The sequence below is a fragment of the Eulemur rufifrons genome, chromosome 21, assembly GCF_041146395.1.
Source record: "Eulemur rufifrons isolate Redbay chromosome 21, OSU_ERuf_1, whole genome shotgun sequence".
NCBI classification, from domain to species: Eukaryota; Metazoa; Chordata; class Mammalia; order Primates; family Lemuridae; genus Eulemur; species Eulemur rufifrons.
The window spans coordinates 12,750,958-12,777,007 of record NC_091003.1 but is presented as its reverse complement, the minus strand read 5'-3'; the positions used below and the strand labels follow the sequence as shown (position 1 = coordinate 12,777,007).

At 44.0% G+C, this 26,050-nt stretch overlaps 1 protein-coding gene across 1 annotated transcript in view; it reads right to left on the bottom strand.

Annotated features, from left to right (window-relative positions):
* CCDC60 (coiled-coil domain containing 60) overlaps positions 1 to 26,050 on the bottom strand; it is a 148,925-nt gene that overhangs the window by 46,635 nt on the left and 76,240 nt on the right. The window lies entirely within an intron of this gene.

Sequence of the window (26,050 nt, the reverse complement as noted above, 5' to 3'; positions counted from 1 at the left end):
ACCCTTGTGTCTGCGGGGTGGGAGCCTTCCCATCTCTCGATTTCCCGAGTTGGACAGACCTGAGCTTGAATTCTGGATCCACCTGGTCCTGAAGACCTTGGACAAGTCATTTAATCTCTCCAAGCCTCATTTTCCTCATCGTTCTATCACCTGACCAATATTTTCGAGTGCCTGCCCTGTGCCAGGCGCTCTGCCTGTGCTAGAAGGTGAGCGTCACGATTCACACCCCTCAGGACGAGACAACTCCCAGCGTGGGAAGGGGACAGCAGCAAAGTGCCTGGCGCTGAAGTCAATGGCACCACAGAGCCTGGGCTCCTGGCCAAGGCTGCCGTCTCTGCGATTTGCCTACATGCTCACACTTCCGAGCACCACTGCAGAAGTCCAAGAAATAACGTGTAGGCACTTGCTGTGTCAAGTAACATAAGTCAGGACTTTATCATTCTTTTCTTTCCAATTCAATCGCTGTTTCCTAATCAGACGTCCCGATGCTGGCTTGATGTGAAGATGTTCTGCGCCCGGATGGGCTACACACCTCGCTGCCTTGTGCCAGTCTTCACCTTGGGGTTGGCGTTAGCAGCCCTGTGGTGGAGAAGGAGTGAGGCAGAGGTGTGTACATGCCTGTCTGTCTGTCTGTCTGTCTGGGATGTTGTCAGGCACCGTATTAAACCATCACCATGGTCCCTAGATATAAATGTTGGTTCTGAAATTCTATTTTATTTGTTCTCCCAATTTCTAAAAAGCCACCGATGTGTGACGGGCATTGTGCTGACTACTGGGGATACAGTGATGAAAAAGACAGCGAGTACCTCAAAGTTCATGGTCCAGTAGGAAAGAGAGATATGTGGAAAGTCATTGTTAACACGGCGTGATAGGGGGAGGGAGGACTCTGGGCTTTGTGGGGGGGACCTGATTCAGACTGGGGGTGGTGGTGGTAGCTGGAGACTTCTTCACGGGAAAGTGATGTTTTCTTTCCCTCTTTCAGGGTGGCCTCTTCCTCTCTTCTGGTCTCTCTATTGTGCTCAGCTGTGGAAGGGAATATTCTTAGTCAGACGTCACAGCCAGACTCTGATATGATCAATGGACCTTGCTTTTTTTGCTAGGCAGAGTTAAGGTGCCACTAAGGGCATTTTCGTTTCAGCAGGGGACTCTTATATTAATAAATGTTCATTGGGAAAATGCTGGGGGTGGGGTGGGGCTTTTCTGGCATTTTTCAAATCATATCACCGTGTGGCAGCTAAGGGATAACTTTTCATTTATTCATGTCTCTGGTTGGCCTTGGCTGAGAACCTGCCATTCCCGGCACCAGTGCAGGGGACTGGAGCTGCACAAAGCAATAAGATGAGGCATTTGTCCCCCAGACACATCACAGTATAATGGAGGAAGAGCACCCACAAACATGTGCTCTCAACCTGATGTGCCAACGGGCCAGAGGGGCCTAGAGGAATCTTGGGAGGCTTCCTGGAGGAGGTGGCATTTGGGCTACGCAGGAATTCACCAGTAGGATGAGGTGGGAAATGACATACTGGTGGATGAACTAGCAGGCATAAATGCAAAGAGGTGAGTCTGCAAAGAGGTGAAGACAACCTGTTTAGGGAGCTACAAGTATCATTAAAAAGCTGGAGCACATAAGCAGTGCAGGGGAGTAGCTAGAGCCAAAGCTGGCAATGCCCACAGGGAACAGATGGCGCAGGGCCTTAGGTTCTTAAGTGAGCCCAGAGTTGGGGGTTGCTAGGAATGTACCTTCTAAAAATACTCCAGGAATCTGCAAATGTCTGAGTTTTCATGAACCATTTTTAAAGCCATTAACAATACCTAAGACACGAAAGAGTCTGTTACGTGCCAGAGCAACTTGTTTTGTACATTTCTATTGCATGGACCTTAGTTCACCCGTCCGGCAATGCACATTTTTTGCATCGTAACATCTTTGACACGAGGCTGTGTCTGAACAATCACTGGCCTTTCAAAGTCACTGCCAGCTGGGTGGCAGTTGCTTTGCAGGTGGCATTGCCTCTGTGTGTTCAGACTCGGTTGTTACTCCCGGGAGCCTGACTGCACAACTGCCCCCTTGATGTGTTAGCCAACAAACCACTGGACCATGAGTTGGGCGTCTGAAGAGTCTGTGTTTTTTGACATAGTCTTATAAAATCAACAAAGTGCCAGAATCAAAACTTCCAGACTAGGGATGGATAGCTAGGAAGAAAATCCTGGAGACAACAGTGGAACATCTTTGTAAGAAATATTACATTGGACATTGTTGACTCTGAGTGGAGAAGTGATTCAGAAGAGCTTAGCTTTGAAGAAGTTTGAGGAATACCTCAACCAATGTATTTCACTTAATTAATACATTTTCCTTTTTATGTGAGCAGAATATAAAAGTATGAACAGATAAACCGAATATAAAAAATTGAGCTGGGCGTGGTGGCTCACGCCCGTAATCCCAGCACTGTGGGAGGCTGAGGCAGGAGGATCACTTGACCCAGCAGTTCAAGACAAGCCCGGGCAACATAGTGAGACTCCGTCTCTACAAATTAAAAAATTAGTCAGGTGTGACAGTGCTGTAGTCCCAGCTACTAGGGAGGCTGAGGTGGGAGGATTGCTTGAGCCCAGGAGTTCAAGGTTATAGTGAGCAATGATCACACCACTGCACTCCAGCCTGGGTGACAGAGCAAGACTCCATCTCTTAAAAAAAAAAAAATTATCTAGGTATTCTTAAAAATTAGGAAATGGGTCTTTCTCCATGTATGGGGACTGATCCTTTCTCTGGAAAATATTTTCTTTTGTGTAGCTTCCTTTACTGTCATTCTTTCTTTTGTGTGATAATAAACTATTTGTACTAAAAAAATTAGGAAATAAAATATTTTTACAAAATAAAAATTCTAAGTGATAAGAAAGCACTGTCTTAATTTAATTGGTAGCGTTATTGTTTTATTTTAAAGATTTTTTCTGTTTTATATTTCTTGCTGTTTTAAAAATTTTTTTGTTTCTTTTTCTTTTTGCTTTGTTTTTAATGGTGTATCTTAGACTTGATGCTGAGATCAGTAAAATGCAGTATTTGAGCTTCTGAGGCATGTGTCACTGGAAGGTCACCACTGATCTTTTTCTGAATGTAGACCCTGCTTCTCAGGTCACGTAAAATTTTCTGAATGTTCACGCCACATGTCACAAGTCTATCCAAGCCAGTCAGTTGCACGCAAGTCACACCCACTCAGCTCATGTTTTGCCACTGCAAAACCATCTCTCAGTTTCCTCATGTATAAAATTGTGCAAAAACAAATGAATGGGTAACCTTTTATAACACACTAAAACCATATCACAGGTACCTTTTAGCCCCTAACTGTCAGTTCTAGGTGATTTGCCTGACTTTTATTTTTAAGTTTAAGAATTGTGAGCAGTTAATATGATGTGGAATTTTGCTTTCAGGCTTCCGAATCTGTGAGCGTCCCGGGGTTGCAAGGGAACTTGATAAAAACAAAATGGTTACCATTTGCAACACCTTAATTTGACAAAGGAGGATTTTTCTCTGTGCAGCACAAGCAAAGCACATGCAGAGATCACCTGCGAGGTGAGGCTGGTGTGATAGCAGCTGTTTTTCACTGTTGTGTGACTTTGCAGAGATGGGTTGGACCCTGGCTGAGTCTGTCTGGGATGCTATTACAAAAATACCATCAACTTGGTGCTTAAACAACAGAAATTTCTCACATTTCTGGAGGCTGAGAGTTCAAAATTAGGGTGCCAGAATGGTTGGGCTACGGTGAGGGCCCTCTTGCAGGTTGCAAACTGCCGTCTTCTCATTGCACCCTGACATGGAGGAAAGGGAGCGAGAGAGCTCTCTGGGGTCCCTTTTACAAGGGCACTAATCTCATTCAAGGGGGTGGGGGCTGATCACCTCCCAAAGGCCCCACCCTCCTAATGGCATCACATTGGGGGGTTAGGATTTCAACATATGCATTTCATGGGGAGACACAAACATTCAGTCCTTAATAGATCCTTGACCCAAAATTCAGTTCAGAGGTCAAGACTGGCAGTACACACACACACACACACACACACACACACCAGGAAGGTGTGAAATGGCTTATTATTCCAGGAGGAGGCTTTCTGCAGAGAGCAGGGAAGGATCCCAAACAGCGGGAGCAAGGAAGGGAGAGTGGCCTGGGGTTTTAAGGTGTTTAGGTGGTGGGGCAGTGGTTCCTTGCCTGGGCATCGTTTGAACTTCCCACCGGTGTCAAAGCAGGGTGCGCCTGCACTTTCTAATCAACTTGCCTAGATATGGGGCAGAGGGGAAGGGGTGAGTGGTGGGGCTTGGAATCTGTCAGCAGTCAAACATCCAAAATGGAGTCAGGGCTGGGCACAGTGGCTCATGCCTGTGCCCCCAGCACTTTGGGAGGCCGAGGCTGGAGGATCACTTGAGGCCAGGAGTTAGAGACCAGCTTGGGCAACATAGCGAGACTCTGTCTCTACAAAAAATGGAAAAAAAAAAAAATTAGTCAGGCATGGTAGCCCATGCCTATAGTCCCAGCTACTCAGGAGGCTGAGGCCTAGGAGTTTGAGGTTGCAGTGAGCTATGATGACGCCACTGCACTCTGGCCCGGGCGACAGAGTAAGACTCTGTCTCAGAAAAAAAAAAAAAAAAAAACACGAATCAGACTCTTTATTAAATTAATACCCAATTTCCAATTTGTGTTTGCCTAAATAGCTGTGTCATTATCAACCATTTGACAAATATTTATCGAATACCTACTGTGTACCAGGAACTCTTCTTGGTGTTGGGGACATAACAGTAAACACACCAGTCACAAAGTTCTGACCCTCACGAAGCTCCTACTCCAGGGAGTGGAGACAGATTCAAAACTAAGCTCACTGCTCACATGGAACAGGTCAGTGGGAAGAGCGACTGCCAGGGGTGAGCAGTGTGGGTGCAATTTTAAGTAGGTGGACAGTGAAGCCCTCACTGAGATGGTGACTTTTGAGGAAAGACGTGAAGGAGGTAAGGGAGCAATCTGTGCAGACACCTGGGGGAAGAGTGTGTCAGGTAGAGGGAACAGCATGTGCAAAGGCCCTGAGCAAGCACGGTTTTAAATTAAGAAAAGCCTCATTTTCATTGAATAAAATATGTGATATCACACAATACACAGTGTGCTACCCAAATATTGGTTTTGCTACTTTAGATATTGGTGTTCTACTTAAGACTTTTGTTCTCTGAAAAAGGAAGGGAGGGAAGAAAGAAAGAAGGAGGGAAGGAAGGAAGAAAGGAAGGCTGGCCGTGTCCTAGACACAAAAAGGTAAGGGAGCACCAGGTAACACTGGTGGTCTCGGCGCCTGCTTCCCAACACCTTTACTCTAGGGTCCTATCCAAGAGGCAATTGATTTTACCATTTTAATTAAGAAGCTCCTCTCCAATAACTCAGTCTAACATCTTCAGGTACAGGAAGGACTCCAGTAATAGAGCCGCAGAGGTCCCTCTCTGCCGTTGGACTTCAATGAGACTTCTCAAGTGCTTCCAGTGTGTTCTTGAGAGGTAGCAAATGATTCACATAAGAGGCCTTTTTAGTGAACTAGGCGATGTTGGGATTTTACAGCCGCTGTAGACCTCAGTGCTGCTTACCAATATTTCTGTGCCTCACCCTCCAAATCTCCCCACTTCTGGGCACATGTGTTAACATATTTAGCCTCACAATGACTCTACGTTATAGGTCCTGTTATACTGTCACTTCCATTTGCAGATGAGGAAACTGAGGCCAGGAAAGGTGAAGTCACCACATTGGAAAGGAGCCGAGCTGGGGTCTGAACCCAGGCGGCAGTGAGTTCACCGCAGAGCCCGGCTGTGCACAGTGCTGGTTGGTAGAATGTCAGGATGTTTCGCAGTGTGGCTGGTCTGAATGTGGCCTTTCCATTGGAAAGTCCCACCAGCGTACCCTGGAAATCCCTTCCATTGCCCATGAAGATCCCGTGGGCCACTGGGTCCTTGGCTAACTTGGGTGGCTTGTCACTGACTGGCAGGTGTCAGGGGCTTGCTTTTAGCTGTGAAACCCTCCTTGTGGTCATTCAGATTCTCTCCTGGAGTGAAAGGCTGTCAGAGAGATGTCAGGTCCTGAGACAGACCACAGCCTGCAGGGGCAGAGAGCAAGGCAGCCACTGAGAAAACACACCCCACGTGCTGACTGCACACGGCAGTGGGAAGGGGAGGGGCTCCAGGGACGCAGAACAGACCCAGCCAGCTCTGATTTCCATGTGCAACTGGACAGGAGACTCCATCATCCTCTGCAATGTGTGTGTTATGGATTAAATATATCCCCTCCCCACCAAATTTGTACGTTAAAGTTCCAAACACCGATATTTCAGAATGTGATCCTGTTTGCAAATAGGGTGGTTGCAGATGTAATTAGTCAAGTTAAGATGGTACTGGAGTAGAATAGACCCCTAAAATCCAGTGACTGGCGTCCTTATGAAAAGGGGAAATTTGGACACAGACACGCACACGGGGGGAATGTCATGTGATGAAGGCAGAGATTGGGTGATGCTTCTAAAGCCTAGGAACACCAAAGGTTGCCAACAGACAAGAAGGTAGGGGAGAGGCGTGGAACAGGTTCTCCCTTACGGTCCTCAGAAGGAACCAACCCTCCTAACACCTTGATCTTGGACTTCTGACCTCTAGAACTGGGAAACAATCAATTTCTGTTGTTTTAGCCACTGGTTTATGGTGCTTCATTACAGCAGCGCTAGCAGACTGATACAGTATGATTAAATATCTAGGCCTACACTCATGGAACGGCTTAACTCTGTTTTTATTTCCTTTGACTGTGAGGGTGAATGCCAGGTTCTGTGTTGCGCACTGACTGTGGGTCAGCTCCTGTTCAAGATGCTATCACTACAAAGGTGAAGACGTCCTCAAAGAATTCTCAGGCTTCACCTCTGCATCGTAGTTATTGACATTTTTGTAATAATTAAGAGGTTGGTAAATGACGTTTTTTGGACTTATTTATGCCCTTATTCCAACAAGGATTAGAGGCAAAAAATTTAAAAAGTGAGAAAGGCAGAAGACAGTAAAAACAAGAAAACAAAATCAGATGAGACAAACATTAAAACCTGTGCTACGTGATCTGGTGCACAGATGTGGCCTGAGCATCCTAGTGGGCCAATGCAAAGAGGGAAACACAATCCTAACATGGTTCCAAATGGCCGTAAGATCTTTGAAAAGCTATTCAGGAGGTGCTGAGCTACCCCTGGTGTTGAAACTAGGAAGCGATTTCTCTCAAGAATCTGTATGGGGAGAATACTGTGAAAAAGCCAAGTCTGCAACAAACACCTAGATACAAATAGAGTAATAAATGGTTGTTTTATCAATTAACTCGACAGAAAGGGATAAGGCAGTCAGTGTTGGACAATTTGAGGACTCCAGCGAGCAAATTTTCGGGTGGAATTTTAGCTCCTCTTCAGGCAAGGCAGCTAGACTTCCAGCTGCTAGATCTTCTGGGAAGGCCTGGGTGACAGATGAACGGGTTGGGGGGAGGGTTTGAGCCCTCTTGTCAGACACACCAGTCTATTCTGGGAACTTCAGGCTGTGGGATGTTCATTCAACGAGCTCAGAAGTGCTCCCCTGATACCGTGGAGGCCCATTTAAAAATGCTTAATATTTTAGCAAATCCTCATTTAATTCCCTGTATGTCCCCTCCATTTTCCTCATCATTATTGCTGATTACCAGGCTATTTGTGCGAAGGGAGCTATTTGCAGGGAAGAGCAGTTTTCGCCTTTAAATCCACTCACCCAGGGCCTCCCGCTCACTGCTTTGTGCCGTGTAAAACTCCCAGAGCTAACATCGCAAGAGGAACAATGGGGAGTGAAATAATTAACTGCGTCAGGCAAGCAGAGGAAGCAGCAGATTATAAAATGGGAAGTTTTCTCTACCCAATCCAACATCTTAACCAATGCATGGGCGAGGGTACGTCTTTATCATTAAGGGACATATGTTCTCTGCACGGGGGTCTGTGTGTGAGCTGGCGGGGGTGTGGAATGCTCACTGTGGCAATGGCAGGACTCTCAGCACAGCTCAGCTGAGACGGACAGAGGGACCACACAGAGTGGCCCAGGTTCCACTCCCAAGCACCTTGGGACTTGAGGGGCAGCATTGTGCAATGCTAAGGTGTTAGAGGTAACGGCCTCTGAATGGGATCTTTACTTTGTCACTCCCTTAGGCAGGTTTAAACCCATTCTGACTCGCAACCTCTTTATCTTCAAAGGGGTAAAATATTAGTTCCTCCCTCAAAGGGCTGTTGGGAGGATTAAATGAAACTGTGACCATAATGAGCTTCACTGTAGTGCCTAGTACATAGGGCTCAATAGTGAGGAGCTAATTGTTGTTATTGTCAACTTGCTTAACGGTCCTGAGAGGGTGGAGTGATTTACAGATGAGAAAACAGAGAGAAGGTCAAATAAATAATGAGACCCGTAACAGCTGGAAAGTGGCCAAGCAGGGATTGGAAGCCAGTAGGGCTGATTCCAGAATCTCTCTCTCTCTACCTGCATGCTGCAAGCACAGGGACATTCAGTAGGAAGTTTTAAAGCTTTGCGTTTATGTGTGAATATCTCCGGGCTGTTTGTTGTGAGGAATTCATCATTAGGCCTGAAGAATAGAAACCAGTGGCTTACATTTTCCCCTTTTAGACCATGTTTTACCCAATCCAAGGCACCATCTTGGGCAGATTAGGTCATTATTTGGAAAACATTACCTTCCTCCCCTATCTTCTCTATTCAAGAGTGGAATGTATTTCCCAGCACCATGAATTTGAACTTGGCTATGCAACTTCTTTGGTTGATGGAATATTAGCAGATATGACTTGAACAAACACGTGAAATAAACTTTCTCAGTTGTGTCCATGAAAAGAACAAAACCCACTATCTCACTGGACCCAGCAGAGTGAGAAAGGCCTGGAACAGGCCTTTCCGAACCCAGAAATCTCAGCCTAGCTCAGCCAACCTATGGACACATGAACAAGAGAGAATACATATTGAAAGTCACTGAGTTTTGGGGCAGCTTGCTACACAGCGTCGTGGTGAAAATAGCTGACTAATACATCATCCGTTGTAAAATGCACCATTATTTTATGAACCACAAAGAAGGAAAAACACATGTCAATGAAATCAAGACATGATTGTACATTGCATTCAAAGTTCAGAGATGTTAAAATGTGCAAATAAAAAAGGTGCTTCTTAGACATGATAAAATATGGTATATTAAGAAAGAAATTGTCTCAGACCTGAGAAAAGGTGGCCTAGAGTAGGACTTGGAGTGTGATGTAATTAACAGTTCCTTCTGGGAAGTATCTAGCCAATCTAGATAAAATACCTAAGAAATTTTCTGATATTCTCTGTGAGATTAAGAGACCTTTTTGAGGTGTTAGGTTTACCTACATGGCGGGCTGTCCTGTAAGACTTGTAACAAGGTGATTAACTTTTAACTGGCCGTTCCTACTTTAAGTGATACCACCTAGTTCCTTGCTACTCTGAAGTGTGGTCCAGAAGCACCAGCATCACCTGGGAGCTTAGATTTGCAGAATCTTGTGCCCTACCCCAGACCTCCTGAATCCAAATCTACATTTTCACAGGATCCCCAGGTAATTCATATATACATTGAAATTCGAGATGCACTGGTCTAGCCACCTTTTCTCCCCGATTTAAAATAAAAATTCCAGGAAGAAATCTTCCAATTGGCTTTATTGGAAGCCTGATCCCCTTGCTGCATGTTTGAAATGAAACTTTGACATGTGCGAGCAATCGAATCATTTCAGAAGTTCTTTAAGAATATCCTTATCGGACATTCTCATCTTGTGAGGCCACCTTGCCTGAATGTCTCCCGTTACCCAAATCAGCCTCCATCCCAAGGACCCTAAAGGAATCTAGGACTGAACATCACCTATAACAGATCTTCCCGGCCTTTTTCTTTGTCAGGGGAACTTGCAAGAAGCTGCAGAGTATTGGAGAGTTGGGAGGCAGCAAAGGAAACTCATGTTCAGCCTTTCTATTATAGGGGGCAGGGGATTAACTACTGCAAATCACTTTGTTAAAGACTAACAGTCCGGATGTACTTAAAAAAAACAAAAACAAAAACAACTTTTAATGGTATTATGGCTCTACATCCAGCTGGTTTTCACTCACATTTCCCGTCTCTGCCTACAAGAAATATGGGGCTATAAAGCCAGGAGTGCTTTGATGGGAAAGGCAGAATGACATTAACATGAACAGACACTCCTGGCAATTCGATTTCAGGGATGTCCTGCTCTCGCAGAAGGGAATTGCCTACATGGGAAATTTTCACTTAACAAATTTTACTGTTTTCAAATAATAGCAAATAAATCAGTTTATTCCCAGTTTGTGGAGGCTGGAGGCTTGGAGAGCCCACTTCATCTGGCTGGCTCAGACCTTGCTCTGTCAGCCCACTCAGACATATTGATTTCGGAGGAGGAGAGGGCCAGCTTGATGGAATGAAGGGATCTGAAACACCACCCTTAAATTCTCGAATTTTCAGCCAACCCGTACAAGCAAATTAATAACACAGCCCCAGTTCAAACGCACCGTGCAAATATTTTGCATTTAAATTCCTGCATTAGAATGCCCTGTTTATACAATAACTTAATAAATCTAGCCTGGCTGCCAAATTGACAAGAAGGTGAGAATCATTCATTAAAATGCAAATGCAATTGAGATGAAATTTGGAATACATTTATTACAGTAATTGAACTTCAGTCAACTGTAGTCACAACACAGATTTTGAACTGCCTTTCAGACAAAAGGACGTGTTGTATTATCCTCCCTCTCCCCCACCAAGTTAATATCTTTGTCAGCATGCAAATTAAAGCCATTTCCTGAGTGCTAATGATTTGCAATGGAGGATTTCACTCTTCTTTATAGGACAAGATTGCCAGAGATAAAGGTCAACTACATACACAAAAGATTGCTCTGGTAGCATATTGTGTATAGAGCAAATTGATTGCAAACATATTCTGAGTGCTTATTGCAACCACATTCTTATTAAATCACATCAGAGCATCTCTTTACCATCCCTGGGTCATTTGCTAATTGTAATGCCCAACAATGGGAAATTTGCTGAGTCAGGATTTCACCTCTTGGATCAAAAGTTGCAGATGGATTTTTCTCCTTTCTGAATGACTCAGCCCAAAGAGAAGGACCCGTTTAGTGAGTTCCTTTTGATCATAAATCACATGGCAGATAGGTGCTACTGAGACTGCTATAATGGCCCAGAGAGCTTGACTCTTGATGGAGAAGTCCCTTTAGTTTCTTCAAGTCTTATTCTCTCTGGCTCCTTTGCAAAATTCACGTGGCATTTCTTGGGTCTGGGCAAACAGCGTACATGCACCTAGCAGACTGCTGTTTGAGTTGGAAGAAGGCACAACCTAGAGTGTTTCTTTGGCCAAGGGCAAGTGTGCTGTTTAGAAATCACTCCAGGGTGGCATTCAACTGTAGAATGGAGAGATTACTTGTGTCCCTTGACACCTTCATATCTAATTAATTGATCATAAAGTGATATCAACTCTACTTCCTATCAGTTGACTTTCCTCCTGTTGCCACCACCCTAGCCAGAAGCCACTATTTGTTGTCTTTTTTACTCTAAGTAGTTTCTTGCCTGGTCTTTCTCCTTCCCAATCTGTTGTCCACCTGGCTGTCACAGGGCTGTTTCTAAAAAATAAGTCTTATCATTCTGATCGTAGTTCTCCAAATCCTCCAGTGGCTTCCTCCTGTTCTCAGGCTGAAGTCCAGACTCTACTCCTTCTTGTAGCAATAATGTCCTCTAAGATCTGGGCTTTGGATCTAACCACTTACCCTGTCATTCCTTTGTGCAAGGGGCGGCCTCGCAAAATTAACAGGAAAATATCTAATCCCACAATTTCCTAGTAACGGTTAAAGATCAATCCTATGATTTCTCTCACTAACGGACACACTGCAGGAGTTCTCTTTTGCACAACTTCTGCAAAGAGCTGAACAGACGGAAAAGAGACGCAAATCTTTCTCTTTCAAAATTACTTTTGAGCTGGGCGCGGTGGCTCACGCCTGTAATCCTAGCACTCTGGGAGGCTGAGGCGGGTGGATTGCTTGAGGTCAGGAGTTTGAGACCAGCCTGAGCAACAGCGAGACCCCGTCTCTACTAAAAATAGAAAGAAATTATATGGACAGCTAAAAATGTATATAGAAAAAATTAGCTGGGCATGGTGGTGCATGCCTGTAGTCCCAGCTACTTGGGAGGCTGAGACAGGAGGATCGCTTGAGCCCAGGAGTTTGAGGTTGCTGTGAGCTAGGCTGACGCCACGGGCACTCACTCTAGCCTGGGCAACAGAGCGAGACTCTGTCTAAAAAAAAAAAAAAAGAAAGAAGAGAAAAAAAAAAGAAACCAAAATTACTTTTGAGAATCTGCCTTTACAGATTTCCTGAGTGAACAGCAGGAGCGCGAGCTTCGGGCCTCAGTCATATCTCGAGGGCAGAGTCACATCTCTTGTGATAATCCCGTCTCCAAGGAAAGGAGGGGATGCCAACTCTTGGACTTTGACGTCCTGCCACAGTTTCAGTTTCTGTTGTCAGCTGCCACCGAGAAGAAAGACCTGAGCGGACACAGCACTACCCTGTTAATTTGGCTACAGCCATAAATCTCCTTCACCCCCTAAATAAAAAGCCCAAGTACCTGGTTCTCTCTGCCCACATTCTCTACCTCCTTCACTTCTGTGTTGGCCCTTTTTCTTCCCAGGGAAAAGCAAATAAACTTCGTTCTATTCTGTTCTTTGGAGAAATCTGTCTCAAAGCCCGTGTGCACTAGCTCCCACACCCTAACACTTTGTACCGCTCGAAATTGCAGATGCTTTTCTTTCTCCCTGCGGTACCTTCTTCACTTGGCTTGATTTCTGTTTGTCCTGCAAGGCTTGGGAAAAACTGTCAACTGTTGGTCACTCAATACCCCTCTGCTCCCCTCCCTCACTTAACTCCAGGCTAGGTCAGGTGCACCCACAGCTTCCTGTGCCTATGTACCCCATTATTGCACTCAGCACACTATATGGCCATTGCCTGTTTACTTGTCTGCCTTTCCTGCTAGTTTGTGGGCTCCTTTGAAGACAGCATCTGGCATAGAGCAGGCTATCGGCGCTCGGTTTTTCTTCCCTGCCTCTCTTTCGTACTCCCAGTGGCCGGAAGTTCCAGCTACCTACAAAATATCCATTTCCTTAGCTTCCTTAGTAACAAATCCACATTATCTTGAGCATCAATATGCCTTGATCAAAATCAACAAACCAAAACAAAATAAACCCCCAAAACCTACATTTCGCAGCTGCCTCTGTGGATAGGGCAGGCCAATGAGGTACAGGTGGAAGTCACTGGGAGAGGCTTCTGGGAAAATTTTAAAGGAAGTTGACACAGTTGAGTGGTGTATGTCCTTTAGCCCCCTTTCCACTTCTTCCTTCTTGCTGCCTGGAACTTGGCTATAATGGTTGCAGCTCTAGCAGCCGTTTTGTGAGCATGAGGAATCCTGTCAGACGAAAGCAAACACTAAGGACAGTGGTTTAAAATATAGAAGTGTGAACTAAAAATTTTAAGGCGCCCCCCCCCCCCCCCCCTGCACCGGTCCTTTGGACCCCCTCGTGGCCAAAGGAATATCCTAAAACTAAATTGCCTGCCAGGAGGAGGGAGGTCAGACATGCCTCATCATGCCCCCCTCCCTTCTTGGGGACATCCTTTGTGACCCATGAACGGGCCTAAGGGTATTTGAGACAAACCTGCAGGTCCTCAATTTACCCAACAAATATATGTCCAGTGGCTTATCTCTGATTAGCAGAACTTCTTATCTTAAAACATTCCAAGCCTTTACAAAAAGCTTCATGTCTTTAACCAATGACAAGTCAAAGAATGTTTAAACCCACCTATAACCTGTAATACCCCCACTTTAAGATGGCCCACCTTTTCGGACCAAATCAATGTATGCTTCCCGTGTATTTATGACTTTACCTGCAACCCCTGTCTCCTTGAAATGAATAAAACCAAACCGTAACACAGTCACAGCGAGTCTACTTGCTCCAGGCTCCTTGGGCGTGGCTCTGGGTCATGATCCTCAAATTTGGCTCAGAGTAAATCTCTTTAAGATTATTTTACAGAGTTTGGCTTTTTTTCCCCGTTAACAGAAGGAACCTGCATACTGGATGACCACGAAGCCACCATACCAGTACTGGACCACCCTCCTCCAGAGGTAAACCTTTTTACGTGAGGAAGGTAATTCTTTATCTTGTTTAAGCCATGGTGATTTCAGGGCTCTGTTACCATGTAGAGAATGCAGTCCCAAGAGACAATCTTTCTTTCTTTTTTTCTTGACCAAACTGTCGTAATGCATACATTTTAAATGCCATTGAAGGAGCTCAGGAAATTTCAACCCAAAATGTGACTCCTTGGTATAAAGAGTATTTTGAATTAAAGGCCCTTAGAGATCAATAGGCCCTTGGGAGGGGCTTTCCCTCTCTCTGCATAACCAGACAGATCCATCAAAAGAACAATGGACTTCCCTTCTCCTCCCTGTTATCTCAATGCATTGCAGGAAATAAGAGCAAGAATGCAACCAGATCATTGTAAACATAATACCTGTCTCTCAGGTTAATTTACAAGTCAACCTGTTTTCCCATCCATTCATCCTCCCTAGCAACCATTTATTGCCCCTAAACAGAATTACCTATATTCCTCATTTCGCCCTCCCCTCTAAAGTGAGGGTAGATAAATTCCTGGACCTCACTGGGATACTGGGTAATCACTCTGTGATTCATTCTCCTCTTTCTCTTATTAATCTGCCTTAATTGTGAGTTGATCTTTCAGCGAACTTTTGGGGGAAAGGGGAAGTTTCTCCTCATCCCCACACCATCACCCTTGGCTAAATCACTGGCTCTGGACTAGGGACAGATACTGGGAGACGGTGACCTGGATAATTGGAAAGAGGTAAGGAACCTTAGAAGCATGACACTCTGCCAAGAGAATTAGGCTTGGGAGGGTCTCCACCCTGAGCCTGTAAGGAATGAGAGCTGGAAGAGCAGGGAAATGGTTGCAGTCACAGAGAAACTGTCTGGGGCGGCAAGAGGAGGTGCATAGAGGTGGCTGAAGTGAGGCGCGGGGCTAAGCACCTTACATGCACTATCTCACTGAAACCACACACCATCCTGTGCAGTAAGTACTATTACCCCCATTCTGCTGATGAGGAAACTAAGGCTCAAAGAGGTCAAGTCGCCTGACCAATAGGGTCGGTACTGGCTGGAGCTGGAATTTAAACCCAGGCAGACTGATTCCAAAGTATTGCATGAGGAAAAGGCACTGGTTTTGGAAATGGTCTGTTCTAGTTTTAATGGGCCACCATTTCCTTGTCACGCAATGCCTGTGAACTTGGGCGAGTCATTTTACCTCTTTGAGATGTCCTTGCCTCACCTGTAAAATTGGGATAAATTAATATCCATCCTAGGAGATTGTTGAAAATCACATGAGAGAGACAATTAGTATGGTGCCTAGCACATTGGAGGTATTGCATAAACGGTAAGGATCACCGTTTTCTTCATCACCATCACCATCATCATTGCTGTGAATGACTGCTGGTGCAACTTTCTTGTTTTGCACACAGCCAGGAGGGTGGTGTGGCTCTGAGCCCCACAGGCTTCCGGGAAGAGGCATTTGGTTCAAGTGGTGAGCCTAGGATGTACTCATCTCCGAGTGTGATGGCAAGAAAAGTCTAATTAGACCACAATTATTTTGGGATTTAGAAAATTGCATTACGAAGTAATTCACAAAGGTCTGTGGATCCACCGTGCATAGTGGTGGTAGGATAAATGCTTAGTTATCATGTAAGTAATGAAATTTATTAAGCTCGAGGGCCAGGGAATTAACCTCTGCTCTGCTGAATAAGAAACTACATGCAGAAACCTTCTAATTATTTTAAGTGGTTTTCTTTTCTGGGTTCTTCTTTGATTTCATCTCTGTTTCAGAGCTTCACTAAAGAAAATGAAGATGGAGGACAAGGAGGAGGGAAAAGGGAGGGAGAAAAAGATAAAAAGGAGAATTTAAAGAATCAACCCACATCACAGCCTGCAAACACACAGGATGTTTCAGAGGGAGACACAGCTGATGACGGTGAATTACAATCAAACCTGCAGGTTTAGGCTAAGGTGGGATGTACATTAATGTCAATTAAAAAGCCAGGTACTAATTCCAACTCTACCAGAAATTTGCTGTGTGATTTAGTTCTATTAACTAGGAATACAAAAACATTATTCCTATTACTACCGCTACCATCATCACCACCACCACCACCAGTTACTACCAACAGCATCACCAGCACAACTAAAACATGAATATTACCACGTGCCAGTAACTGAAAAACGCTTTACAGCTACTTTAACTTCTTAAAACTATCCTCCAAGGCAACTATTAGTGCTGTTATTAGCCTCGTTTCACTGTGAGGAAACTAAACTACAAAGAGGTTCAGTGACTTAATGCAAGGGTATCCAGCTGGGGTGGGTGGAGTCTGGACTGATTCTCAAGCCTGAGTCTGTCTCCCTTAGCTGTTCCTCAAGATGATATTGTCTTATCTGACTTGCTGTGAAAGATAACAAATAAAGAAATAGATGTGAAAGCAGTTTGGAAGGTTTTCTTAAAAGTGCCACGCAGACACAAAGTACAATTCTAAATTGGATATTTACAACTGCTTTCTAAGAGGAGGGATTAGTTCTTACTGCCTAATCACATTATTGCAAATTAATTGTCGGGGCCACAATTGGAAGGGCAAGCCCTCTCATCAATGTTGGCTACACACAGGTGAGTAGATGATGAGTGAATTCAAGATGCAAAAAAAAGCTGTATCTCCAGGCAAAGCAGCTTCAGAGTTTTGGCTAAACTAATCTCTAGAAATTAAACTCCTTGGAGGCAGACACTATATTACACTCATCACTTCCGCCCTCTCTCCCCATTCCTTCAGCATATAGTGGGGACCTAATATTTTTGATCACCAATTTAAGAATATGGCCAGTTGATTCAGTGAAGGAAAAAAAGGATTATGTGGATAATTTGATCTGTTGAAGGCCAGTCCTATTCTTATCTATCTCTAAAATTAGAGACCATCTTCAGACAACATTTCTCATGATTCACAAATTTGCCGTCAGTAAGCATTTATCTAATCTAAATCTCTTCACTGCTTGCCAATCCCATTTCCACGTGTTCTGTCTAATTTTGAATGCAATTCATTTAATTCCTTCCTTCCTGATATCTTTATTGGACACTGTGTACAAGGTGCTGAGACATGCTGAGGAAAGATACAAAAATTGAGAAGATTTGGACCTTGCCTTTAAAGAAGTTACACTCTCGTTGGCATTTGGGGGCCAGAGCCCTTCATTCTTGGTGTCCATGGCTTAGCATGGTTCTCATCTGAGTCAGAGGCTAGACTGAGCATTTTGGAGATGCAAAGACCCGTGGGGAAAGCCTGAAGTCCTCATTTTGCATATGGGGAAACTGAGGCACAGAGAGGCGAGGTGTTACATGGCAAATGAGAGGCAGACCCAGGACAATATGGTGTTGGTGGTGGGTCTCTGGATTTCCAGTCCAATGCGCTTTCTTCTAAATACCTGTCATCTTACTCACCACTCAAGGAACTGGCCAGCATGACAGGTTTAGCAGGGGGTTTGCAGTTCAAAAGTTTGGGCAATGGAAGGACCAAAAGGTTTTTTGCGTCTTGGTTCTGCTCCCCTGATATTTTGCTCTGACACCCTGCACCATTGTTATCTTCCTAAATGTGAAGATGCACATCCTGTGAGAAATGCATCCCTTGGCTGTTTTAAGTCCTTCAAGGATGCCCCTCCCTCTGTGCTGGCTGGACCTTGCTTTGTCACAGCACTCTCCTCCCTGTAAGGCTGAGTACCAAGAGTTTCCCATCCGGGTTGTCATGCCCTAAAATCAAACTGTCATCATCTCTGTCCTGGATAATGGCCACTCCCTCCTAACTGGTCACTCTGCCCTGGGCCTCTTTTCTCCATCCTGTGGCCCTCCCCTGTTTCACCCATCATCTCCAGACTCCACAGAGTCACAGAGCTCCTGCAGGGCTCTCTGGCCTCTTCCTTGTCACCAGATGCTCTGGCAGTACCGAATATTCTGCTACACAGCCATGCTCTTCCTCCCCTCGGTGCCTTTGCTTGTGCTGCCTAGAATGCTCTGCTCTTGTTCACCGGGCTAACTTCTACTCATCCTTTAGAGCTTGCTCAGGTATTAGGCACCCCGGTCTGTGCCCCAATCCATTGCTGATTGGCTTGCCTGGCCACACACTCCCTCCTTCTACCCCTAGACTGAGCTCCTGGTAAGGCCAGGACAATTTCTAAATTTTTTTCTGTGTCCCCAGAACCTGGCGAGGTGACTAGAACATAGGGAGTACTCAAAAAATGTTTATTGAATGAATAACCAAACCATTTGAAACTCTTGAATTTGAAATCCTCATTAAAGACATGCCTGCTTTTTTGGCATGTGATAGTGGCACCTCCTTACATTCACATGGTGCATTTGCACTCTCTTTGGATAGAGCAGGTTATAGAACCGTATGTGCAGAAGGGGAATGATTCAAAACAGGATAGAGACAAATGAATGCCTTTGAAATACATATATATATTTCCAAGTGGGAGCTAGAATATAGCTGTGTTCTGGAAGAAGTGATCAAATGAAACAGGCTCCCTATATGCCTTTCAGGAAAGTTATTTCTTTAGCTTGCAATGCAGTCTCTGACCTACCTTATGCCACGTGACTACAAGTGGTGTTTAAACCCCCACAGAGAATGCGCAGATCCAGCATGTAATATCAGGTTACACAGTATGCACATGTTGTGCTTTGATTGAGGGTAGAATCTCATGGTCTTTGCAAGTTTTTGTGACCTTACCGTTCATAAATACACACATGTACACAGACCCTCATGCACACAACATCCTGCCCCCAAAATGTCACCCCAGACCTTGGAAACATCCTGAAATGCAAACACAGTGACAACCTAAAATGGCCATTGCATTAGAGGATGCTGACTGAGGCTATAATCCACCCCCAACCCCCGGCCCCTGACCCACACTGACTTCTACATGGTTAAAAGGTGCCCTGGCTCAGGGCTTCTTTTTAATTAATGTGAGTCAGCATTTGTGCAAGAGGACTGCATCTCTTCTGGAAGGAGAAGAATAAAAACCTGCCAACTGTCAGCAAACAGTTCTATATGCATCCCAATTAGGCTGATTTCTGGAAGGCAGCAGAAGCCCACCACAGCTCTGGTTTCTAGGCAACTGCTAGTAGGAGTTCTGAACCTCATTGGAAAGGGAACATTGCCAAGTCTGCCTTGTTAAGGGGCCTAATGTGCCTCTTCCTGCTCCCCTCCTCTTCCCACCCCCATTTTGGTCTGTTTACCCCTTCATATTGAGAAGCAAATTATGGCTTGGAGGGGATGTAGAAGAAGTTAAATATCCCTGAGGCCAAAAGCCCTGGGGAGAGCTCGGGCTTGGAAAATCATCCTAATGATCGCCATTACTTACAGATCCCTCTGTGTGTCAGGCAATGTCTTACCTCACTTCATCCCTACAACAGCCCGTCAGGCAGGTACTATCATTTCAAAGATGGGGAAACTGAGGCTCACAGAATTGAAGCCACTCCCCTAAAGTCACACAAAGAGAAAGTGGCAATGCTGGGAGTGGGACTCTGGTCTGTCTGAATCATGGAGCCATTGGTGTTTTTTTTTTTTTTTTGAGATAGGATTTCACTCTGTCACCCAGGCTGGAGTGCAGTGGCCTGATCATAGCTCACTGCAGCCTTGAACTCCTGGGCTCAAGCAATCCTCCTGCCTCAGCCTCCTGAGTAGCTGGGATTACAGGCATGCGACACCACGCCTGGCTGATTTTTATATTTTTTGTAGAGATGGAGGGGTCTTGCTATGATGCCCAGGCTGATCTCAAACTCCTGGCCTCTAGCCATCCTCCTGCCTCAGCCTCACAAAGTATTAGGATTATAGGCATGAGCCACTGTGCCCAGCCTGTCTTTTTTTTTTTTTTTTTTTAAAAATAACTATATATTTAAGATGTACCACTTGATTATTTTCATATATATATATATATACACACACACACACACACATTGTGAAATAATCACCACAACCAAGATAATTAACATATCTATCACTTTTCATTGTTATCTTTTTTTGGTGTTTGGTGGTGAGAGTACTTAGGATCTAACTGCTAAGCAAATTTCTAGTATACAGTACAGTACTGTTACCCATAGTCAACTATAGTCCATGTGCTGTACATTAGAGATCTATGAATTATTTATCTCATTCAGCTGAAACTTTGTACCCTTGATCAGTATCTCCCTATTCCACCCCAACTCCCTCAGGCCCTGGCAGTCATCCTTCTACTCTTCCCTTCTATGAGTTTGACTATATCAGATTCAGGAACCACTTTCTTTTCTTTTCTTTTTTCTTTTCTTTTCTTTTCTTTTTTCTCATTTTTTAGAGACAGGATCTTGCTCTGTTGCCTAGGCTGGCATGATCAGAGCTCCCTGCAGCCTCGAACTCCTAGGCTCAGGTGATGCTTTGGCCCCAGCCTCCTGAGTAGCTGGGATTACAGGTGTGAGCCACTGTGCCTGGCTCTAGGAGACACTTTCCTAACCACTGCACTCTCCTGCCACCTGCCAGCACCCAAGCAGTTATACTGCATGAGAAAACAGAAGTGCAATCGCTTCTCGGCCTTTTGGCTAAGATCAAGTGTAGAAAATGGAAGTGTAGCGTCGTAAGCAGCGGCAGTTCCGCAGTCAGTTTTCAGTTCTGAGATAAAGTAGTTCAATATGTGTTTTCAAAGAATGTAACCCCCACCCTGCCATCCCCATTATTACCTAGTGTACTTAATGACTAAATGGAATGGGAGGGATTGCTCTTCGTGGACCTGCCAGTGTGGATATTAAAAAAATGCATTAGCAGGGAGAGAGGCTTTTTCCAGGGCACATTGACAATTTCCAAAGCACTCATGGCTTATAATTTCAGGACAGACAACAGACAATGGAATGAGGCACAAAATCATCAGCCTGTGATGGTTGGACCCGTGTTCTTTGTCTTGATGGATGGCAGGGACTTCTTGTGAGAGACCTGAGACTCCTTAGGAATTCTCAATGGCTTTTTCACTAAACATGGGTAAAACGGGGAAATGGGACGGGTCTGAGGTGTGATACGTTTTGTGGGGAGGTGTGGTCAAAGGCTTCTCTTCTGAGTTCACAACTTGGGTCTTGCCTGTCACCATGAGAAGAGGGCTTCTGATGGCCTCCTGGTCATGGGGAGGTTGCCTGCCACTAAGAAGTCCTTGTCATGGTACATTCAAGGGGATCCCAAAAGATGCAAAACCTCTTCCCAGGACCATTGGCCAGTTCTCTCCCCTTTACCCAGAGTCTGCTGAACTGTGTCAGTCTGGAAGCTATTTCTTTAACTGTCTGATCTCCAGGATTAAGCTATTGTCTCTCATCTTCCTTTCACATCTGAGATGACCTTACATCCATTCCTGAGGGCCCGAGTGCCTGACGCAGAGCAGGAACTCAGTAAAAGGCACCCAGCCTTCCAGGTCCTTTCCTTTCCGTGATTACAGGTGGGTTGCTTTCTCTGCCTGGGATATCGCCCCCAACTCCCCATATCCTTTTTGTCTGGTCATTTCCTATATTCTCTTTTCTAAACCAAAAACTTCCAAAGGATACAAACTCAAAAAACTTACAGGGCCGTACAGCTAAAAGATAAATGAATCCAAACACACAAAAAGGCACGCACACACCTTTTGAAGCTGTATCTAGTGAACCACCACAGACACTATCATTTGGTGTGTGATTTTCTCTCTCTCTCTCCACCCCCCGTGACATCCCCCCACTCAGCTCTGTAAGCTTTTATTTTTATCTTTGTATAACTACCAATAAGGGGCTGCTCAATTGTACAACCCCAGGGGTACCATTGACATTGTACTCTACAAACTGTGGTGACATTCACTCTGGAATATATATTGGGAATGTTGCCTGCTGGAATTACGCAAAGGGCAGCCTTGCCCTGAACATATATTGTTCCCTGCTGCCATCCCCTGTTCCTCCCCCCGCCCCCAGACCTTGTGCTTGGGTAATAGTAGACCTTCAGGAAAAGTTCATGGGATCTAGGGGTTGCTTTTTAGCTAACGTGTGCATTTTGAGCTGTCTCGGGGTGGGGATGGAGATTCAGATTCCTGCTTTAACTAGTTGTTTGGATCTGGCTTTACTTAATGGACTCCTTCATAAGCTTTTCTGATTTAAAGGCTATCTTGCAAAACAACATCCTAATTGGTTTCTTTAACTTTGCACCCACAACTCTGCCGGGAAACTCTTGTGTGGAGCTGATCTGACACAGAACGATTTCTAAAGCTAAACACACAGTCAGATGCGCTGAAGGGTTGGGCCATGAACTTTCTTTAAAAGGGACCTATGGGACTGACAGAGAAGGCACTGACACAGGCAGAATTTCCTGACCCACTACCTTGGCCTCAGAAGCAACCTAAGGGAATTTGCGGAAGCATCATTCTCGACGCTTGGTGCAGGCTGTTTGATTTGGCTGTTTTGCATTTTTTTTTTTTTTCTTTTAGCTCAAGGAAGGAAAAAACTGTCCTGCTGACTTTGTTCTGATTTTCATGGGAAATTTAAGGAAGATAAAGTTCAGGCAGATTTTTAAGGGGCCCTCCAAATCCAGTGGTAGGGTAAGGTGCAGCTATGGTAAGGTTGAGGGTATTTTCACTTGGAGAAACATTTCCCTCTACATCGTTGTTCATCTGTGGAAATGCTTTATGTAATGTAATATATCTGGACACCTCAATAGAAAAAAACAATAACAACAACAACAAAAACAAAGCCATTGTACTCTTCCTGCTAGTTTTTCAGCAAAAAAGGGCCAGAAAAACCTCTTTGGTTAGACATTAGAGCAGCTTCCCTCAGACTGAGCAGGGATAGGGCATCTTGGAGCCCCTAAAGGTAACCTCCCTTGCGCAGGTAGCCCGATTGTCTGGGGGAAGATCTCTGATCAAACAAACACCTGGGTTCTGAGACAGCGTGGATCAGCGAGATGTCAGTGAAGAGTGGCCAGCGGGGCCTGTAAGGCCTTGGCGGACGTGTTCTCCACAGCGACACCTTGTGGCTGTGAGAGGCAATGGCTGTACAGCACGCAGCACCAACTTTCTCCCCACCTGGGTGTGGGAGGTAACCAATAAACCGCTGATTTTAGACAATTCAAGGGGACCATGAAGCTCCTAGAGGGAGATACTAGACTTCCTGTGAATAATTCATGTGATGGCTCATATAGCTAACTGGAAAAATAAAAGAGGTGAGGCTTGGATTTGTAGCGCAGTTTATGTTACAAAAGAAATGGTCCTTATCATGTATCTACTTGCTCGTTTTTTCCCCAGCGATGGGAGAAAGGAAACAGGTTGGTTCAACTCTTAATCAGCCTTTTTTCTTCCCATCAGTTTACACTGTTGACTCTGCTTCCAATGAAAGTAAAAGCAATAAAGAGAACCCTGGTAGTGACAAGAGGCAACTCCTACTGTGCTGAGTCCATTCTAAATGCTCTCCACGTACTAACTCACGTTATCTTAAAAACAGTGTCCGAAAAGTATCTAGCTCTTTGTCTCTCAAGGCAAAGAACAAACTATGGCCCCTTAAACTTCTTACCTGTATGCTCTCTGGTATCTGATTTTCCAATCAGACAGCAAAGAGACAACTTTGGATCCTTGAACAGATGAAAAGAAAATCTCACATAGAGAGTGGACAGAATCCCAGTAGCATGGCCAACAGCTGGGGTGAGGTATATACGCCAGCCATCATTGGCTGTTCTTGTGTGTGTGTGTTTAGCACTTATGCCATTCACCTGCCAGGTACATGCATATTAACTCATTTATTCACAACAATCCTGTGAGGTAGGTTTTATTACCCCAATTTTATGGATGAGTGCATGAGACTCAGAGATGAGTGAACTTGCCCATATTCAAACAGCTAGTAGGTGGTGGAGCCAGGATTCAGGCTGTTTCCGAAAGCCATGATTTATTATACTGCCTATGAATATATTAGATCAAATGAAGGGTAGGTGATTGGAAAGCTGGGTTTTAAAGATGATTCTTGTTCTTATGTGCTTTTAGAATAGAGCTGTGAGGAAATTAATACCTGTTGAAATATATTTACAAGCATTAATTTTGGAATCACAGGGTTTAAACTGCCTGCTATTTTATTATTATTATTACTTTGTACTCTCATGGGTCGTGGGTTGGATAAATGACAGACGTGTCCCTTCCCTCACAGTGGGCTGCAGGATGATTTCCCCTCTAGCAAATCCTAAGCACTTGTACAGGTGATCTGAGGTTAGCTTGGTGAGCTTGTGTTTTTAAATATAGTTTTATTGTGTTTTACTTTTAAGGGAAATCATGACTGCAAAATGTCAGTTAATATTACAGGGAATACCCGGACAAAGAAGTAGTCAAAGACTACAGTATTTTCAGGAAAAATAGAAGTCTTCACCTCCATTGAAAAAGGAAAATGAATTATAGTCATTGGCAATGGGCTCATCTGAGTGAAAACTGTTAGAACAATCATTAGTGGTGGTGCTGGCATCAAAGAAAATGCTGAGCTCAGGATGATACTGAGTAGCACAAAGACTTTACGTGAAGAATCCTGGGGATGGAAAGTGATACTCCTGATTCAGGCTGGCTCTGTCTGTGGCTCAGCGGGACACTGCCAATAAATTCAGGGGGATTTTCTTTCATGAACATTTTCTGTTTTCATTATGCTTTCCATAAACTGTTTATTTGTTGATGATGATTGTGCTGAAGTGGAAAGGGCAGAAAGTCATGTCTAAAGTGTTTTCAACCTTTTAGATCCTATGTCTGGTTTTCCTTTCATTTGTTATGAGAAAAGGTCATTTTGTTTCAAGTATTTATGAGTCATCAGTTACTTTTTAGCAACTGCGGTACCGTGTAAATTTAGAGGACGTCAGTTAAGGGTGGAGAACGTTAAAGCTGCCAATAATGATGTAACTATGAAGATGTCCATCTTAGAATTGTTTATGTGACAGGAGGACAGATTTAAAATGAGAAAAAAATTGGTTAGATAAATTATGCTACATTTTTACAATGGAATATTAGGCAGCCATTAAGATGGTTATTATGTTTGCATGGATATTTGATATTAAAGAATTATTTTTGATATAATGATATTATTGTGGTTATAGTTTTAAAGAGTCCTTATCTTCTCTAAATAGTTGTTTAAATATTACAGATAAAATGATATAATGCTTCAAAATAATGGGAGAGAGGATGATGTATAAATGAAACAAGATTGGCTATGAGTTGATAGTCACTGATTTGAATAATGGCTATGTAGCAGTTTATTACATTATTATATCTGCCTTTGCAGATATTTGAACATTTTCCTGCTAATACATTAAAAAGATAAAGTTGTGTATGTATATTTATTGAGGTTGTAAAAGATGTTCATAATTTTTTGCTAAATAAAAAAGTAAGCAGTATATGCAGAATGGTTCTTGTTTTTGTAAAAAAAATACACGTGTACATGAACAAATAGGAAATTATTGAAAGTTGATGTGCCAAAATACGGGTTATTCCTGTGTGGGGTAATTGTGGATGATCTTATTACTTATTTATATCTATTTGTCTATATTGTTTAGTTTTTCTAGATTATATTATTTGTATATTTAAAAATTAAAAAAATATATTGGGCTTGCGAAACTGGCAGTATCTACTAAAGCTGAGCATATGCAAACTCTATGAGCCGGTAATTCCACTTCTAGGCATATTCAAATCGAAATGTGTACATATGTTCAGCAAAAGGGAAAAGGTATAAGAATGTTCATACCAGCTTCATTCATAATAGCCTCCAAGTGTAAACAACCCAAATGTCCATCAGTACTAGAATGAGTAAGTTGCGCTATCTTCACACAACGAATACTGCACAGAAACTGAGCGAGAACAAGTA